Raw genomic sequence first — 19,003 nt, 5'->3', positions numbered from 1 at the left:
AGCTGAGTCATCCTTTCATCAAGTAACTTTTACAAGGACAAAGACAGACTCAAAGAGAAAAGTAAAATTTCTCAAAAAAAACCCCACGTTTGTGAAGTATTTTCAGTGTAATGAAAACATTGTTTCCCACAGACAGATATGAAGCCATTAAAACAAGAATAGTTTAAGCCAAACATTATGTAATCACATTTTTTTGTTTGCAACCAGCTGTTTATATACACATACCCATTTTACCCTTAATAAATTGTGAGTGATACAGTACGGTGTGTTCCCCTTTGATGTGCACAGTAAGTCAAGGGAATCTTTCTGTTAAAATGCAAAAAGAATTCTGGCCTCCCAGAAATCAATGGGCATTTTCAATTTTGTTTATACAGAACCAGAGTTTCATTCCATTACTGATGCTCTCTAGCATGAGGATTTCAAATTCTCCTCATGCTATTAGAATTCAGAATTATCTTTACATCACTATAAAATCCACACACATTTCACTGAAAATTTAAAACTAAAAATAATTTTTGAACACTTGTTTGGATTGCTTTCTTCCCAGATTTTTTTCCCCCTGGGTAGATCAAGTTTTTCTAAACACATAGTTCATACACACTGTATAGGAAATCGAAAACAGCATAACAGATGCAACATTTGGAATACAACCATTTCAGGAAAATGTTACTTGCTATAGTAGTAGAAATCTGATATTATTGGGGTTTTCTAATAATTTTTTTTTCACTAAGGACTAGTAAAGAGTCGGTGAAATTTTACAGCTCAATCTTTTAAAAATATCTTTTATAGCATTAAACATATACTTGCTATACAAAGCTTGTAGATGCTCTCTTCAGCTACACTGATAGACAATTTTAACTGAGCAAATATTCTTAAGTGCCTACATATCAAAAAATGCTAGGGTAAAATGGCATTTCGGGGGGGGTGTTGTTGGTTTGTTTGGAGCTTTTATTTTACACTGAACTTTTTCTTTTTTTAAAATAAATGTGTAGACAAATGGACAGTTTTACTCTAGAGATTCTTCTACAGCATCACACTAATGGGAGCATAAAGCTGGCCTATCTCGCAGTGGCACAGTCAAGAAAACATACTAATAAATTTACACAAACAAAACTTCAGCCATCTACATGAGCAAGATCTTCTTTCACAGAGTTAGGTAAGCGAAGTAACAATTCACATCTAGGAAGGGAGTTACATCAACAGCAGGCATAGGTTTTTTAAATTTAATTTTAAATTACAACCTGTAAAGGTGTGGGCATTAACACCAACAATTGCTTTTTTGTTTGTTATGGCCACTACTGTCAAACTGCACTCCCAGGCTCAGCATTTTTCTCCCTTGTCAGAGGACAGCCAGGAAAAATCGTTCCTCATAACAGAGCAATCAAAACATCACAGCTGCCCTTCTCTACTCTACTGCTGTGCTTTGACAACACCAAAAACCCCCCAACCTACTAAACCAGGAACAAGAAAGAGAGAAGCGATGGAAGAGATATAACACAGTAACTACACCATTTAAAAAGTGGGAGCAAAGCATTTGAGAGAGGAAAAGCTTAAGAAAGTATGTATTCTGCTACTCTCGGAACCATCCTGCTGGCTGCCTAGAACCCTGAACTGTCCTTCAGAAAGTAGAAAACAAAGTCATATTTCTTCTTCTAAGTTGGAAACATGGTATTTCCTGTATTAGCTGAAGCTCAAGTACTTGCCGCCTGTTGTAATTTTGCACGTGTTCTGCTTCTGACTACATCTATACCAGTGGCACTGCTAAGTTTTGGTATCGGTCCTGAAGGCACGGAATAGCCCACCAAAGCCTGAGCCTTTGGACAAACATTAGAGGTTCAATAGAGCTGAGGACAGTGAAAACAGCTCTTAGAGTTCCAGCTTGCCATTTGCAAGGAATGATGGCAGGCAGCGCGTACTTCCTCAGCCCTGAGTACCGTCCAATGAGAAGAGAAAGTTTCTCTATAGAAAAGTTACCCAGACCCCTAAGGATCCAGCTGCGTTCGAAAATAGCTTACTTGTTTCACCAGGGTAACACCACCGCCAAAAGAGGAGAAAAGGCTGAGAGGAAATCGTGAGTAGTAGATTCAGCCAGATCCTCTCTGACAGTCAATCTGTTGCTTCAACGCTTCTACTTTACCCGCTGCTGACTTCTCCTCTCTACTTCATCTGCTCTGACTGGATGCAAGTATGTAAACCAAGGAGTGAGGAAAGAGAGAGGGGCTTTTTTGGTCTCTTCTCTATCCTTAGTACAGGAAAAGGGTCACTACTTGGAAAAATCCTCTACAACTTTACCAGAAATACAAAAATTTATAAACAAAGAAGTTTCCAGAAGAAATTGGAATGGGTACTTAAGAAATTGTAATACAAAAGACTGCATGACTGCAAGTAAAAACAGGTAACCGTTTTAAAACCAGGCTTTACTATGGCTTCAACACTTCAAGGTCTGCATGTGTTAAGAATTATTGCCAAAGCAAAAAATTTCAACATTAGCCATGTGCACAAGCAAAATCACTTCAAGCTATCTCACAGATTTGTACCACACAAATTACTTCAGATAGTAATGTAAAATATATGTCAACAAAGTACATGCACATTTTCTTAGCTTTCTTTGACTAAAGACCTACTAAAGTCAGTCTTTAATCTCAAATAGTGCAATAAACATTTCAGTCCACCTTCAAAACTCATAGAAAACCTCAAGATCTGCGGCCTGTGTAAGTTTTCAGCCTTCTGTGCTGTGATACTCATGTTATCAGAGGTCACATTCTATGTCCATTCCTACCTTGGATACCCGTATACTTCTGTGAGCTGAAAGGCGAGTACCTTTCCATAGGCAGTTGAGGCATGATGTTGATTGCACCTGAGGAAAGGGGTTGGGTAGGAGAGTTGTCAAATCTGAGCTTGGAAAGGAGTGATAAAACACGAAATCAGATTTGAGGTAGATGAGCAGAGGTGTCAGGAAACACCTGGGAGACGTGAGGATGAAAAACCAGGAGAGGAAGGCACTAGAAAACATGCAATTTTGCAATACCACCAGCAGGTGCTGGGGTATGCAAATAGGATAATTTCTTAATCCTTTTCTTGAAATACTTAATAGAAATATAGGAGCATAACCCTCCATTAAAATATCATATGGTATTACGCAAATAACCCAGCATGAACATATGAGAATCACATACTTTAATTAGACTAAATAAAAAGTCTGTATTCAGCAGAAAACTTTTAGCAGTACATTCAAAATTACAGGTAATAAAACTAGTACTAGTGTTGAATTAAACTAATGCAGTGGTCAAATGTTCTTCCTCCCAGTGTCAATTGCACGTAGTCAAGATTTTAGTGAAGGTCCAAATCCAAGAATTTTACAGATTGGGAAAGTAAATTGGCTAGATGCATACACACAAACTTACCGACTATCTTTTGATAAGCCAAAACTAACTTCAGCTGGACAATTTTGTAACACATAATTGACTGACAGATGTCCTGTGTATCTAATATTCTCCAAGGGGGGGGAAAAAGTGCATCTTGATGCAACGGCTGTAAACCTGAGCAAATAAATTCAGTTTTTAAGAACAAAACCAGAGTTGTCTATTATATTTACATAAGAACAAATCTAACTTTCCATTTCTTACTCAAGTAAACAAACAAATGCAAATACAATGCAACATGTACAAAATGCACCACGCAGTGCCCTGGTTCCTTCTCCCATATGTTGTACATATTTACAATAAACAAATTACCAAGTTAATCAAAGACCATTGTCCATTCTTCATCAATAATGAAAAGCATATTTAATACATGGTGTTGTATTACTGAGGTTGCTTATTCTCTTTCCAAAGATGAAAGCTTTCATTGTTCAGTTTTATCCATTTGCTGAAGAAAGCTATCTCAGTACATCGGTAGCACTTGCCACAGTCAGTAAATAAATGGTCCAAGACCTCTAAAACAGGCATAGCAATTATTTTCCCTTTGAAAGGGAGAAGACACTTATATGCTGAAGACATCCCTCACACCACACGCTGCCTTCCCCAGCATCAAATGTTACAAGCTCATGTGTTGGAATAGATTGGAATTTACCTCGTGAATTTTTTCTTAAAGATAATGGCATTTTTATATAGACATAGCTAACCTTCCCAAGTATTCATTTTTATTTTTTTTTTAAACCCGAGATAGGCACCCATCAAAAACTCTAAGTTCCAGGATTTAACAGTGTAATTTAGGCTTTGAGTATGTTTTGTATTTCTATCACGAGATTAAAACAGTGTTACATAAAATGCATTACTCCACTATTTTGAAAATCTTCTTTTCTGGTTTTAAATATACACTTAATTCCACAATGGTTACGGTATTTCCCTAAACACGCCATCATGAAAGCACAAGGAATGGCTTAAAGTTGCGTCCTCATTGTGTCATCAAGTGTCACTTACTAATTTCATTCCTATTCAGTTTCTGTAGAACTTCTGAATTTACCTCCATTACCTTGGCAAATCTCAGCCACACACTGTCCGTTTCAATAGCGGAATTTCAACTCCCTGTGATGTTAACAAAAATAATGTTCCTTCTCTCCCTTCACAGCAGTTGCAGGAAAGGTACTTTTGTAACTCTAATCATTATTTTATCTTAAACACAGGGAAACTTTACATTTGCTATCACCTGTGCCTTTCACCTGTGTGTGAGATACACTTGTATCACACATTGAACTACCTTGACTTTACTTTAAAAATTATTTGAAGATTACACATGAAGCAGAATTCATATTTTCCCCTCTTTCCAACACCTCGTATTTGGTGCTCTCAAGAAAGTCAAAAGACGATTATCAGTGGTGCAATCCAATTATTTCACACTATCTTGGAAAACTGTAAATAATAAACCTGCTTTGCTTGAAAGAAATTACTCTTTACCCTCCAAAGTAAATACACTTGTGCGTTTCTTCCTAAATGGAAGTAGCACTCGGTAGTAAGATAATTTTTTGGTTAACATTCCAAAACCAAATTGGACATTTGCATATTATAAGCAAAGACAGGAAGAAGTGGTGGAGAAAAGGTAGGGGACCTTAGTATCACGAAGAACATTAAGACAATGTAAGGAATGCACATGGCGGGGGCACCGTGAAACCCACACACTTTGTGCCCTATAAGCTTAAACTGGGCTATCACAAACTCAATATTCAGGCTGCTTTGTATAAAACTGAATTGTAGCATGATGCATAAAATCAAGGGTAAAAACGAAACAGATCTACACCACTTGACAGATTCTCAGAGGCAAAAGACTCTCCTGTAAATAGGATATACCCACACGACAGTCCCCACGGTGACTGCTTAACTAGTTTTCAGCCAAGGTTAAGCTAAGCTAAATAATGCAACTATCTTGTTAGAGCACACAACACAGTGCAGTTAATTTTCAAATATTTACTGCTTTTCCCTTCAACCTGTGAGCAGCTGCATACTACTGCCCCTACACTGTTAGCAACACAAAGTTAGCCAAAGCTGGCTCAGTGTGAGCTACTCGCATTGCAAACACGTTAGCTCCCCAAAGTTTTGTACAAGTTTTCAGGAACCAGATTCTACATCTTCCAAAATTACTCCCTTACCCATTTATAAATTTTAACTGACAGTACTTCAGTTTAAAATACTCCTTTTCTTCCCAGCCCATTGCTTCTGCTTGCAACTCCTTCTAAACAAACCCTCTATTCTGACACCATGAAAATCAGTCTGAGCTTACTGGTGACGTGCTCCGGGGTTCAGTAATACTACTCTTGAACAGCCAGTTGTAACAGATTGAGAAGTACCGCGGTAAAGCAACCTGTAGTCGATTTACACACACAGAGACATCTTCCAACAGATCGACTCACCTCACTCTTCACTCGGCTGAGCAAGCATACAATCCAACGCCAACGGGGGCGGGATGCAGCCGCAGCAGTGGGACTGCTCCTTACAGCAACATCGCAGCACAAGACCCAGTAAGGCCCAACAGAACATCGTACTAATTAAATGGAAACAGTACTGACTCTGAATTGTTTTAAATCTCTATTAGGAAAAGCAAGAACTTTGATCATCACAACCAGAACGGATTAGATGGCCCAAATAAAGGTTAAGTATTCAGGTGGAAATAACAGCACACCCTTTTGATAGCTGTGGGGTTTCATCACCTCAGTACCTTCCAGCTGCCCATCACACATTTCTGCCATTCACTTCACAACTTACTGACAGGTCCAACTCAATCGCCAGCATGTGACTCAACTAACAGCTAAAAGGCACACCTGTCCTGGCAAATGTGATTCCGTTACTTCCTCTAGAGTCCATCCTCATGTTTGCTCTACTCAAGACTGAATTTGCATTAGCTGACCATGTAAGGGTTTGCACTATGGGTATAACATTAACATATAAAAACTTCTTTTAGAAGCAAACTCAAGGAAGAATTCAAATTTCTGTGTTTACTGAAGGTTTCAAAAATGGGGGGGGGGGGGGGGGGATGACACCAACACCAAACAACAATATAAATCATTGTCTACAAAAAGACCCAACTTTTATTTATAGGGCAAAACTAGGGAAAACATGACTGAGACAAGTGACACTGAGGTTTGAAAACTCATACTATTTGCTGTGGATACATAAATACCAAGATTGAAGCCTTAAAATTTTGAAACTAAAAAAAAAAAAAAAAAAAAAGCAGCCTCTACTTTTATAAGTAATATATTCCTTACATACTTCAGTATTTTTCTTCTCCCTGATCAAAAGCACACAGACTGGTTTTGGCCCCAGCATGCAAAGTACAGGGTAAACAGGTGCCTTAGGTATACAAATACTATACTAAGTGGAAAACTAAGCTAAAAGTCAACAGTGAAGATGTGGTTTGGCATGAACTTAAGGAACTTACACACCAACTTCTCTGACCAGTTAAAAAAAAAAGTATTAAACAGGACCAAAGAACAGTGTTTCAAACTAAATATTCTCTTCCCTGACACAACTGCGCACACATACAAACATGGAAAGCTCAGGATTTACCACTTAATTGTGCAATAACGTAAGTCTTGTAACTAGTTTTTTCTTCTCCCTTTTAGAACTCGCAGTTCTCCCACTAACAAAGCCCAACAGAACACCATTTCATTGTGGTTTATTTTTCAACTTGTTTTTAGAACTGATTATTGCAAAGCATAGAACAAGTATCCTTCAACACAGACAAAATGCTAATGCAATTTGAGAATAAAAGGCCAGAAACAGCTGACATTCCACACTCAAGGGAGATAGGTGGAAGCTGAATATTTAAAAGAACAGAAGATGCAGAGTGCCTGGAAGAGGAGACTGTAAACTTCCATGTTTATATTTCCCAGTATCAATCCAATACAGGCAAAGTGTCTCATTGGCTGCACTGCAGCACACAGACACAGAGGTGTAGTAATTGCTTCTCATTGCAAGAATGGGACAGTTAATGTGGACAGGAAAGATTATGGGGTTTTTTTATTTTCAAATTTCATTATTAACTACGCAACGTTCATGTAACCTAATCTTTTTTTTCCTGCATTATTTCCTTATTGTGTACAAAGAAAAGAAAAAAGAAGTTTCCTGTGCTTAACATTAGCTTACAAATGAAGCTAATTGAGGTTTGACTTAAGTGGGAAGACAGGGTGGGGTGAATTCCCACATTTGTTACTGTTATCACTTTGCAAGGTGTTTTTTTAAGCAAGACTAGAATAACTGGTTTACATTCTGGCAATGGCATCTTCTCAATTAAATCAAAACTTAGAATCTGAAAGCACTGCAGAATGAAGCAAAAATGCGCCATTTTCATAAAGCCATGAGGCAAGAGGATGTCTTTCTTGACTGCAATTTGCTTCTTTCTTCAGTGCAAACATATTACAAAAGATATGCCTGTTTTTTAAAAATTGACGTGGTGCCCTTTTTAATTATATTGCAAGCAAAGGTTCAAAGAACATGAGTTTTCAAGTTATATTCTTCCTCATTTTCATTAGTAATTCAGGACTTGTCTGCTCTGGAAGTTTACTGTGACAGGAGAGCTAACAAAGTTATGGCATTATAAAAGACTGAAGAAGGGAGATTAGGGAAACTTTGTCAAACTGGTTTGTACTTCTGTTAACATTTGTAACTAGTATTTCCTGAAAATCTGATAGAAAGAACATTTGATAAAATGAGGGCACTTGTTCCCTAAAACTTACATAAATATTTGAAAAAACTGAAGCAAGTTTCCTGTATGCAAGACAAGATATGCCATTACTGATACTTTAAAAAAGTGTTAGCAGAGAAGTCATTAATACTCAAGACTAACACATGACAATCTGCTGCTTGGAAAACCATTTGTGCCGCTTTTAGCTGTGATAGAGTTAATTTTCTTCATAGTAGCTAGTATGAGGCTACCAGAATAGTCAATAGGAAAAGAGCAGTGATGGCCCTAAAACATACAGTTTTAGGAAAGTAAGCTGATAAAATACACACACACACACTTTTAGAAATATTTTTTAAAAGGGTTTTAACTCCTTTGATGAACTAATGTGTGAAGAACCAATATGTGGATTTAGAACAAAAGATTGACCACAAAAATCTCCACTGCAACAGTGCAGTTAATGATACAAGCTTTGTGCAAATATATGATATAGTTTCAGAAAATTTTTATTCTGCCAAAGCAAAATTATCCCTTATGATTTTGGAAGCTGATAATTCGACAGGAGTTCACTATTTCAGCAGCAGATTTCAGCAACGTGCATATTAGTGCTAGCAAAGACTGGGCATCAGTCAGTATGAGGAATATTTAAGTGCTGGAAATCAAATGCTTTCCCTAAGAGTTTGGGTTGTGGGTTTAATTTCTTTTAAAAGATTTATGTAGTTGGTTTTTGCCTGCTTGCAATTCTTTCCCCGCCCCCTTCTATAAAGCAGTGTACTAATATTAAAAGAGCACATGACTGGAAAAGATTTCCTGGATCAAATCTACTTCCTTCCTATCCCACATCATGCAATCCTTCCCATAATGGATCGAATGCCATCTTAAAATTTTACTTCCTTCTCTCATCTTTGTGTTCCTCAGGTTTTCACCCTAAACTTGTTCTTTATCAGCTTAACCCCATTTGTTTGAATCCTACGGTTTTTGTGTTCTTTACACTGTTTTTCTTGGAGTTTGTGGCCCATGAGACAGGAGTATGCAAGCTCTCAGTTTTTAATTTTGTTAAACTAAACCAGCCTAAGTTCTTTCAAATCCTTCTGTAAGTCTCAAACTTTCCCTCAGAATCCTAGTGGATGTTTTTCTCACCTATTTTAGCTTCAAGTTTCCTGAACATAAATAATCCTTCTGGAACAAAATGGAAAAACACTGTATTCCAGATGACGCCTTACCAGGACATTCCCAATGCGACTATGATGTAAGAGAATCGTTGCAGCCACTGCACAAAAAGCCTCCCATCCAGAGATGCCACATTCATCTCAGCCAATCATTGAAGTATTGGCCAATACAGATACAGCAGTGACGTGCTCATCTGCTGCCACGCAGAACTGTTTGTTGGTTGAGCTCTTTACAGCTCTTGCTGTACCTTCTAAACAGGAACAATGCAATTGGGGGGGGCTGAAAAAACCCCACTCTAAAATGTCTTCAATGCTATCAAGTTCTACTGAGTCTCTTAATTTTAGCTTAAGACCAAAAATTTCTTTAAGATCTTGTTTTTTCCACTAATTTGCAATTGTACGTTCCTCATTCCATTAACTATTTGAAAGGCGAAAAACAAACATAACTTCTGTTCCCTCAAAATGCCCTGTTTTCTTACTTACGCTATTATTTTATCATTGCTTAAAGAACTAACCACCCTCCACTTACATTAGACAAAATTCTAGAAGTGGCAGGAAACAAAGGCCTCTTAACTTTGTAAACAAAGGCATCTTAACTTTGTAAAAACAGAATGAAGGTAAGAAAAGTTAATTCAGTTTCACTGTACTAAGGAATCATCTTTTGAGTAGCAGAAAGTGGCAGTTGTCCATTTTTATGACAATTGTCCTAAACTCAGGAAGCCACATTTTTATTGTGAGTATGCTAGCACTGCTTTATGAAAGCAGAAGCCACACAAACTCTTTGATCAACTCCTTTCTTCAGTGGGCAGACTGTGCCTCTCTGCTGTAAAGGAAATACAGGAGTTAGTCACCTGCTAGAACGCTGCACGTGAACTATGAATTGGCCCCGAAATGCAAGACTGAGGCTTCTAGCCTAGCTCCTCTTTATTCAAGTAATTTGATCTACGCACCTGGAGACTTCTCTCATATTCAGTTCTCTGGGTATAGGGATCCATTCACATAGAATCATAGAATCATTTAGGTTGGACAGACCTTTAAGGTCGAGTCCAACCATTAACCTAGCACTGCCAAGGCCACCACTAAACCATGTCCCTAAGTGCCATGTCTACACATCTCTTAAATACTTCCAGGGGCACTTCCCCGGGGCAGCCTGTTCCAATGCTTGACAACCCTTTCAGTGAAGAATTTTTTCCTGATATCCAATCTAAACCTCCCCTGGCACAAGACTGTCTGATCATGATCAAGTAAACACCTCCTAGACACACTCCTTATTATTCTCTGAATTGTTATCCTTCCCCCCTAAATCTTCATTAATTTCCATTTGCTTGGTTGACTGTTTTCAAATATTTTAAAAATAGTGTTATTAATTCTCATACTGGAACAATTACACATAATCTGATTTCCAAATGCTGAAAATCTCTATATACGCTGTGTGAAGAACAAAGAGGATCCTCCTTTGTGCTTATTTCTCTTTGAGTGCAACAGGCCACAAAAGCTTAACTACTGATCTGAGGCTTTATTTAGTTCAGTAGTATTAAAAAAGAATTCAACTGATAAGACCTTTTTGCATTTTTCAGGTGAAATGTGTGTCTGCAAAACATGTCAGTTTTGTAGCATCATTATCCTCTCACTGAAACAGAATTCAAGCTAAAAAGTGAAAAAGTTCAGAATGCTGAGGTACGGGGGTTTTATTCACAGTGCTGACCATTTCGCACAGCTTGACAAAGTGAGATTCCTAAACTCAGCTACTAGGAAAAAAAAAAAATCCCTTTGGAAGAAACAAAGGCTGCGTGGATCACCAAAGCTCTGTCAGCACATCAGATACTGTTAGGCCATGAACCTTTCCACATCAGGACCTTTCATTGTTATGATGGATGAAAGCAATGATGTCAGCAATGACAAGAAGGTCTACATCATGATTAGGTATTTTGATCAAGATTCAAGACTTGTGAAAAAACAATCTTTTGGCAAAGCTTGTCTAAATGTGCTGAAAGGTTTTTGCATCACTTAATTAGTTTTCATCGACTCCCACATTCTACAGACACGATAGAATTTTTCTCTGACTTGGCACTTACAGGGATCAGCAAGCACACTTACGACTAAAAAGTGTCGGCCATTCTACATAACGTCCCCTGTGTGTCACTTCCGTACATTTGATAAACAAGAACGATGTCAAGGCCATTCTCTACCAAGTGGGAACATGTTGATTAACAACTCTACCATGCCAGTATAAATTGAAGAAAAGAACACTGCCAGTAAAAATACAATACTGCTCCTCCTCCTGCCATCATCATCAGCGAAGAAAGAAAAATGTGAAAAGAATTAAGTTTTTTTGTTCTAGCGAAGGAAGCGCCATTTCATCCTTTAACATCCATTTTGAGCTAACGAGAAAGTCTGAGTATTACTGCATTAAGAGGGACTTTATCTTCATCCTTTGTTTAAAGACTGACCACTATTTTGAGACTGCATATTGGCTCTACAATGTTGTAAGCTCTAGCAAACAAGGAGGGAGCCAGAAGACCGACTTCAGCATTCATATAGCTGCTCCTGTCTGCCAAAAAGACACAGTCAGTGTTTTGCGCATTGCCCCATTAGCCAGAAACCCCAGTCACAAACAAACCTCACTGCATTTTGCATGATTCAAGGGAACATGCACAGTATTAAAAAAGCAATAATCACACAGACACAAAAATAGCTGGGGAAAAGAGAGAAAAAACAAGGATGAAAAAGCCAGTCAAGGGAAAAAAAGTAAGAAAAAAACCTTACGAGAAAAGGGCCTTGGATTGGAAGGGACCTCCCAGCCCACCCAGTGCCACCCCTGCCACGGGCAGGGACACCCTCCACTAGCCCAGGTTGCCCAAAGCCCCATCCAGCCTGGCCTTGAACACTGCCAGGGAGCCAGGGGCAGCCACAGCTTCTCTGGGCACCCTGTGCCAGGGCCTCAGCACCCTCACAGGGAAGAGTTTCTTTCTAACATCTAATCTAAATCTACCTTACCAATCACCTGCCATTTACAGCCTGAGATATCATGGGAGAAAAGACCACTCATATCATTTGACATTGAAGAGTTAATTTAGACCTAATGCAGAAGTAGTATTTTTGAGGCAGGAACACAGGTACTTTTTCAGTTACTTCTAATTATTCTTTTGATGTGTGATAGGTATTTAAAAAAAATCATTTTTCAGATTAAATACACAAGAAATCGCATGACCTGAAGCAGGTAGGACATAACACATTTTCATAAAACAGAAGTTGTAAATAGAAATTTGAAGGGGGGGGGGGAATCTCTGCAATGTATTTGAGAGCTTATTTGGCAGAGGACTACCGGAACTCAAGAACAAAATCACTTCCAGAAAAAACAATATTACATAATGCTAAGATCAAACTATTTACTATATATCAGTATATATATTTTATAGCCACATCAGGGGAAAAAAAAAAAAAAAGAATAGATTTAACAAAAAGAGCATTATAGAAATGGAGACAGCTTTTACATGCAAATATGTATTAAGGAACAACAATAATCTATTGTAATCCTAATTCACTCTTGCTCAAGATAACATTATCTTTTTTAAGCACAAACATGTAACGCTTTTAGGCACTGGAATATTCTGCTCACAGGGACCAACAGTTTCCATCTATCCACAAACCAAGTCAGCGTAATACAATGTTCAAACACGCACACATACCCTTCAGTAAGCCAAACACCTACAGTTTACAGCTCTTGCTTTTTCCTCTGAGATAACAATCACAGGCTCCTGCACTGACATCTGTCATACAAAACGGATCAGAGTAACACTTATTTTACGTATCACATAGTCCTTAGACAGTAACATCACATTCCCACTTCTGTATTTCACAACGCATACTCTTCAATTCTGTCCTTGAGAACCACAGTCTGCTGCTGCTACAGAAGCAGCACATACTCAAATCTGAGTTATGTAGCCTTGTATTGGGGCATGCCATAAACAAATACTTAGTAATATAAGATAAACAGCAGCAATGCATAAGAGAAATATATCAGGATATGAAGAAGCAGGGGGGTTGGAACTAGATAATCTTTGAGGTCCCTTCCAACCCAAATCATTCTATGATTCTATGATTCTAAGCTGTGATAATAAAATACCCCATTTGTGATTCAAATATTGCATCTTCATTCTCATTTAATAGTGTTTGGTGAAATATTTGATTTAAATTAAAAATCTTGTAGTATACTTTATTGGTTTACATCACTACATTTAGATTGGAACACTGCTCTTATTAAATCACAGTGAAAATTACAATATAATGGATCATGGAGTTATGTTTCCTAGTTACACATATCGTGAAGGCAGCATTACTTTTCAAAACAACCAACGGAAGATGTAAAAATGGGTTATTATGGATAGACTCTTTAGTGTTTAGTTTCTGAAATTTACTGCCTTACCAACAAAAGGCACTGAAGCTAACTTTAGCATAGCAAAGAACAAAGGGAAACACTGATTCTCCTAATTTTCAAAATCACGGTTTATGTATTACCCTCTATGTCTTCATATTTGCAGAAATGAAGAGTAATTATTAAAAGGTGGAATTACAACCTAAAAAAAGGAAACCAGTGAACATATTTTATCAAACTAAACCAGTGACTTTAAAGTAACGTATTACGTTTTGGGAACAATAAAATGCTTCAAATTGGTCAATGTGCAAATAATCACATCAAAAACCACCTAAAAGCCTGCAAGACAGAAAAACAATAGTACTAACGGACATCTTCAGTTGTTTATCCCTCAACTGTCGAGGTACACAACACAAGTCATACGACAGGCATACCTAGCTGATTTATCCTATCACATGATAAGTACAGGTAGAAGACATGTCGGGGGGAGTGGAAACACGCTAGTGGGGGAAGTCTCTTCCACAGAGTTTCCTAAACACAAAACCCTGCTACAGAAAGCTCATTTCTCTGACATTGAAAGGCAAAGCAGACCCTTCAGCTGAGATGAGCACACAAAATTCAAAATTCTGGAACAGAGAAGTTATGTTGCTCCCTGCTAGCATGCAAAACATAGGCACTGAGAAAGCCAATAAGCAGACACAAGACAGGAGTCAGATGAACGAGTCTCATACACTACAGAAGCACTGACAGGTAACAACTATATTCCCACTAAGAGGAAAATATTTTCCTTCTCTCAAAGAGGAGATTAATTTATGTCAATAGTGTCATTTATACCCTGGCTCTGTAATGCCTGGTTAAGGAAAAAAAAGCAGGTACAAGTCATTTACATTTAGTTGGACTAAGCAATCACTTTATTATAAGCTCAGTAGCAATTTCTTCAGCTCTGTCTTTGATCGATTACTGCATATATTTACATTGCCAAGTTCTTCCTTCCCCAAAATCTGAAGGAAAGAGAAGAGTGGATTTTTCTTTTATTAAAATTAGCTCCTTTGTTTTTCCCTGAAAACCGACAATTATTTTTGTTCAGCTTTATCCACGCCTAAACAAAATACACAACTTTCTTGTCTGTAGCTTCATTCTGTCAAGTTACAACATTTTTATTATTCTGAGGAAAAGCAACAAAAAGATCCGAAGTTTAACCTATAATGCTCTGGTTTCACTGTTCTCACACAGTTTATCACAAAGTTACTAAGATCACCTATAGCAATGTTCTCTCATGACATGCTATAACAACAGGACAAGAAGAGCCATTTCATATTTTCCACATTTGTCAACTTCTTTGAGACACACTTTTATGAAGTTTTCCTCTTTCAGGACATTGTGCATTAACTGTCACAATAGAATAAGCTAAGAAACAACAGAACAATAAAAAGTTTTCTTTTTAAAGATCAGATTGGGTAGACTATATTTTAATCCTCATATCTTATTCCAATGAAACTTAAAGACCTCAGAGTTTTAGAATGCATTACTTCAAGATTGCAGCAATACTCTACTTTTCTGGCAAAAACTTACGACTCTGCATAGAATCATAGAATAGAATCACAGAATGATCATTAATTTCTAAACATAACTATACAAAAATAAATAGAAAAAAGGCATAATTGCCTTCTGCCTTTTATTTACACTCTGTATACTTACTGTAAGCACATAAAACTGTTAAAATGGTATTATTTTTAGTTTCTTAGTCAATGTTAATTATTGTTATTATACTGAAGTAAAGATTTAATTAAATCTGCAGGTGTTACACTTCTATGAAGGAAGTCAGTTCTCCCATTCTTTGGGGGATGGGCTGTTTTGGAAGCTTTTTTTTTTTTTTTCTGAGCTTGCCAAAAGTACATCTACCTGCACTGTCAAAAAACCCAAACTGCTACTTTTCAAATACTATTACTACAAACAATGAACAACATGTTTTCATAGAATCATAGAATGGTTTGGGTTGGAAGGGACCTTAAAGCCCATCCAGTCCCACCCCTGCCACGGGCAGGGACACCCTCCACTAGCCCAGGTTGCCCAAAGCCCCATCCAACCTGGCCTTGAACACTGCCAGGGAGCCAGGGGCAGCCACAGCTTCTCTGGGCACCCTGTGCCAGGGCCTCAGCACCCTCACAGGGAAGGATTTCTGCCTCACATCCCATCTCCATCTCCCCTCCTGCAGCTTCAGGCCATGCCCCTTGGCCTGGCACTCCCTGCCCTTGTCACCAGCCCCTCTCCAGCTTTCCTGGAGCCCCTGCAGGGACTGGTAAGCTGCAATTAGATCTCCCTGGAGCCTTCTTTTCTCCAGGCTGAACAACCCCAACTCTCTCAGCCTGTCCTCACAGGAGAGGTGCTCCAGCCCTCTGATCAGCTTCGTGGCCCTCCTCTGGACTCACTCCAACATGCATGTGCTCCTAGTATCATTCTGACACAAAATTAGTTAAAACAATTTACCAAAACATCCTAAAATATAAAACAAGTGACACACAGAATAACAGAGTGGTTGAAAGAGATGTCATCTCATCAAATCCCCTTGCTCAAGCAGACTCACCTAGAGCTTGTGGCCCAGGACTGTGTCCAGACAACTCTGGAGTATCTCCAAGGGTGAAGACTTCACAACCTCCCTGGGCCACCTGCTCCAGTGCTCAGTCACCGTCACGGTGTCAAAGTGTTTCCTGATGTTCAGGGGGAACCTCCCGTGGTTCAGTCTGTGCCCACTGCCTCTTGTCCTGCCACTGGGCACCTCTGACAAGACCTGGCTCTGTCCTCTTTGCAGCCTCCCTCCAGGGACTTACACACGGTGGTGGGATCCCCCTGAGCCTTCTCTTCTCCAGGCTGAGCAGGCCCAGCTCTCTCTGCCTTTCCTCACAGGAGAGGTGCTCCAGCACCTTCATCTTAATGGCCATTTATTGGACTCTCTTCAGTAGCTCCATCTCTCTCCCATACTGAGGTCAGAATCAGACACAGAACTCTACAGTTCTGACAAATTTCACCTTTGTCCTTCAGCATGTATTTAGCTCTATTTCAAACAGTGAAATGGCATAAAGAATTTTGGTAACAACTTATGATAATTCTTATGGCATAAAGAATTATGATAACTACTATTTCAAAGAAACAGAAACTGCATACAGATGTTTCTCCATGGTACTGGAAAACACAGTTCTGTGATATTAATGAACAAAAACATTGACAGTGTTGCAGCACTAAAACAACAGACTACAAGACATTCCTGGAGGTTGGAAGGATAGAGCAAGCTAGCAATTTAACCTCTTACTAGTTGGTCCAGGAGGAAGCAGTTAACCTGCTACGCCAGCTGGACACTCACAAGTCTATGGGGCTGGGTGGGATCCACCCAAGAGTACTGAGGGAACTGGTGAAGGAGCTCGCCAAGCCACTTTCCATCATTTATCAACAGTCCTGGTTAACAGTGGAGGTCCCAGACGACTGGAGGCTTGCTAATGTGACGCCTATCTACAAGAAGGGCCGGAAGGAGGATCCAGGGAACTACAGGCCTGTCAGTCTGACCTCGGTACCAGGGAAGGTTATGGAGCAGATCATCTTGAGTGTGCTCAGTAGGCAGGTGCAGGACAACCAGGGGATCAGACTCAGCCAGCACGGGTTTATGAAAGGCAGGTCCTGCTTGACTAACCTGATCTTCTTCTATGACAAGGTGACCTGCCTAGTAGATGAGGGAAGGGCTGCGGATGTTGTTTACCTGGACTTTAGTAAAGCCTTTGACACCATTTACTCATGGTATCCTCCTGGAGAAGCTGGCTGCTCATGGCTTGGATGGGTGTACGCTTCACTGGGTAAAAAAACTGGCTGAATGGCCAGGCCCAAAGAGTTGTGGTAAATGGAGTTACATCCAGTTGGCGGCCGGCCACAAGTGGTATTCCCCAGGGCTCTGTCTTGGGGCCAGTTCTGTTTAATATCTTCATCAGTGGTCTGGATGAGGGGATCGAGTGTACCCTCAGTCAGTTTGCAGACAACACCCAAGTTGTGCAGGAGTGTTGATCTGCTTGAGGGTAGGAAGGCTCTGCAGAGGGATCTGGACAGGCTGGATCGATGGGCCGAGGCCAATTGTCTGACATTCAACAAGGCCAAGTGCTGGGTCCTGCACTTGGGTCACAACAACCCCAGGCAACGCTACAGGCTTGGGGAAAAGTGGCAGGAAAGCTGCCTGGCAGAAAAGGACCTGGGGGTGTTGGTCAACAGCCCGCTGAATATGAGCCAGCAGTGTGCCCAGGTGGCCAAGAAGGCCAACAGCATCCTGGCTTGTATCAGCAATAGCGTGGCCAGCAGGACCAGGGCAGTGATTGTGCCCCTTTGCTCTGGTGAGGCTGCACCTCGAAGACTGTGTTCAGTTTTGGGCCCCTCACTACAAGAAGGACATTGAGGTGCTGGAGCGAGTCCAGAGAAGGGCAACGATGCTGGTGAAGGGTCTGGAGCACAAGTCTGATGAGGAGCGGCTGAGGGAACTGGGGTTGTTTAGCCTGGAGAAAAGGAGGCTGAGGGGAGACCTGATCGCGCTCTACAGCTCCCTGGAAGGAGGCTGTAGTGAGGTGGGTGCTGTTCTCTTCTCCCAAGTAACAAGCGATAGGACGAGAGGAAACGGCCTCAAGTTGTGCCAGGGGAGGTTTAGATTGGCTATTAGGAACAGTTTCTTCACCAAAAGGGTTGTCAGGCCCTGGAACAGGCTGCCCAGGGAAGTGGTGGAGTCACCATCCCTGGAGGTGTTCAAAAAACTTGTAGACGTGGCACTTGGGGACATGGTTTAGTAGACATGGTGGTGTTGGGTCAACAGTTGGACTTGATCTTAGAGGTCTTTTCCAACCTTAAGATTCTATGATTCTATGATTCTATGCTAGTTAAAAGACAACTGAGAACTAGGTAGGAGTGATGCAGTCTGCTGCCACCACTGCCAGTGTTTTTTCTATACTCTTCCCCTCTCCTTTCCTATGAGCCAAGTCTTGCTGAAGTGATGACGTAAATCTTGGCCACATATGAGAAAAAAAAAAAAAAGTTGAATTATATACACACAAAATAAGGACTCATAATATTTTTACTTCAAACCATTCATATATATTAAATTCATTATCCTAGCATCATTGTAGTACAATAGCAATGGCTTGGTCTATGATGATGATGGTAAGCAAACAGCAGCATGGATTACAGCAAACCTGAGGACTTCATTAATGGCTACCTATTGAAAATAACTATAACTTTGTGTTTCAGATGATCTTCCTTCTGCTTCCCTACTCTTTCTGGGCAAAAATATGCTTGTGAATACTTTCTTCTAGTCTGTGAGTTTTCA

General features: G+C 39.7%; 1 protein-coding gene across 20 annotated transcripts in view; it reads right to left on the bottom strand.

Moving 5' to 3' along the window:
• The window catches only part of BAZ2B (bromodomain adjacent to zinc finger domain 2B), a 158,142-nt gene that overhangs the window by 110,399 nt on the left and 28,740 nt on the right, over positions 1 to 19,003 (bottom strand). The gene's annotated exons all lie outside the window — the stretch shown is intronic.

Source organism: Grus americana, chromosome 6 (genome assembly GCF_028858705.1).
Source record: "Grus americana isolate bGruAme1 chromosome 6, bGruAme1.mat, whole genome shotgun sequence".
NCBI classification, from domain to species: Eukaryota; Metazoa; Chordata; class Aves; order Gruiformes; family Gruidae; genus Grus; species Grus americana.
The sequence above is the reverse complement of the archived record's forward strand: the minus strand, read 5'-3'. Positions and strand labels throughout refer to the sequence as shown.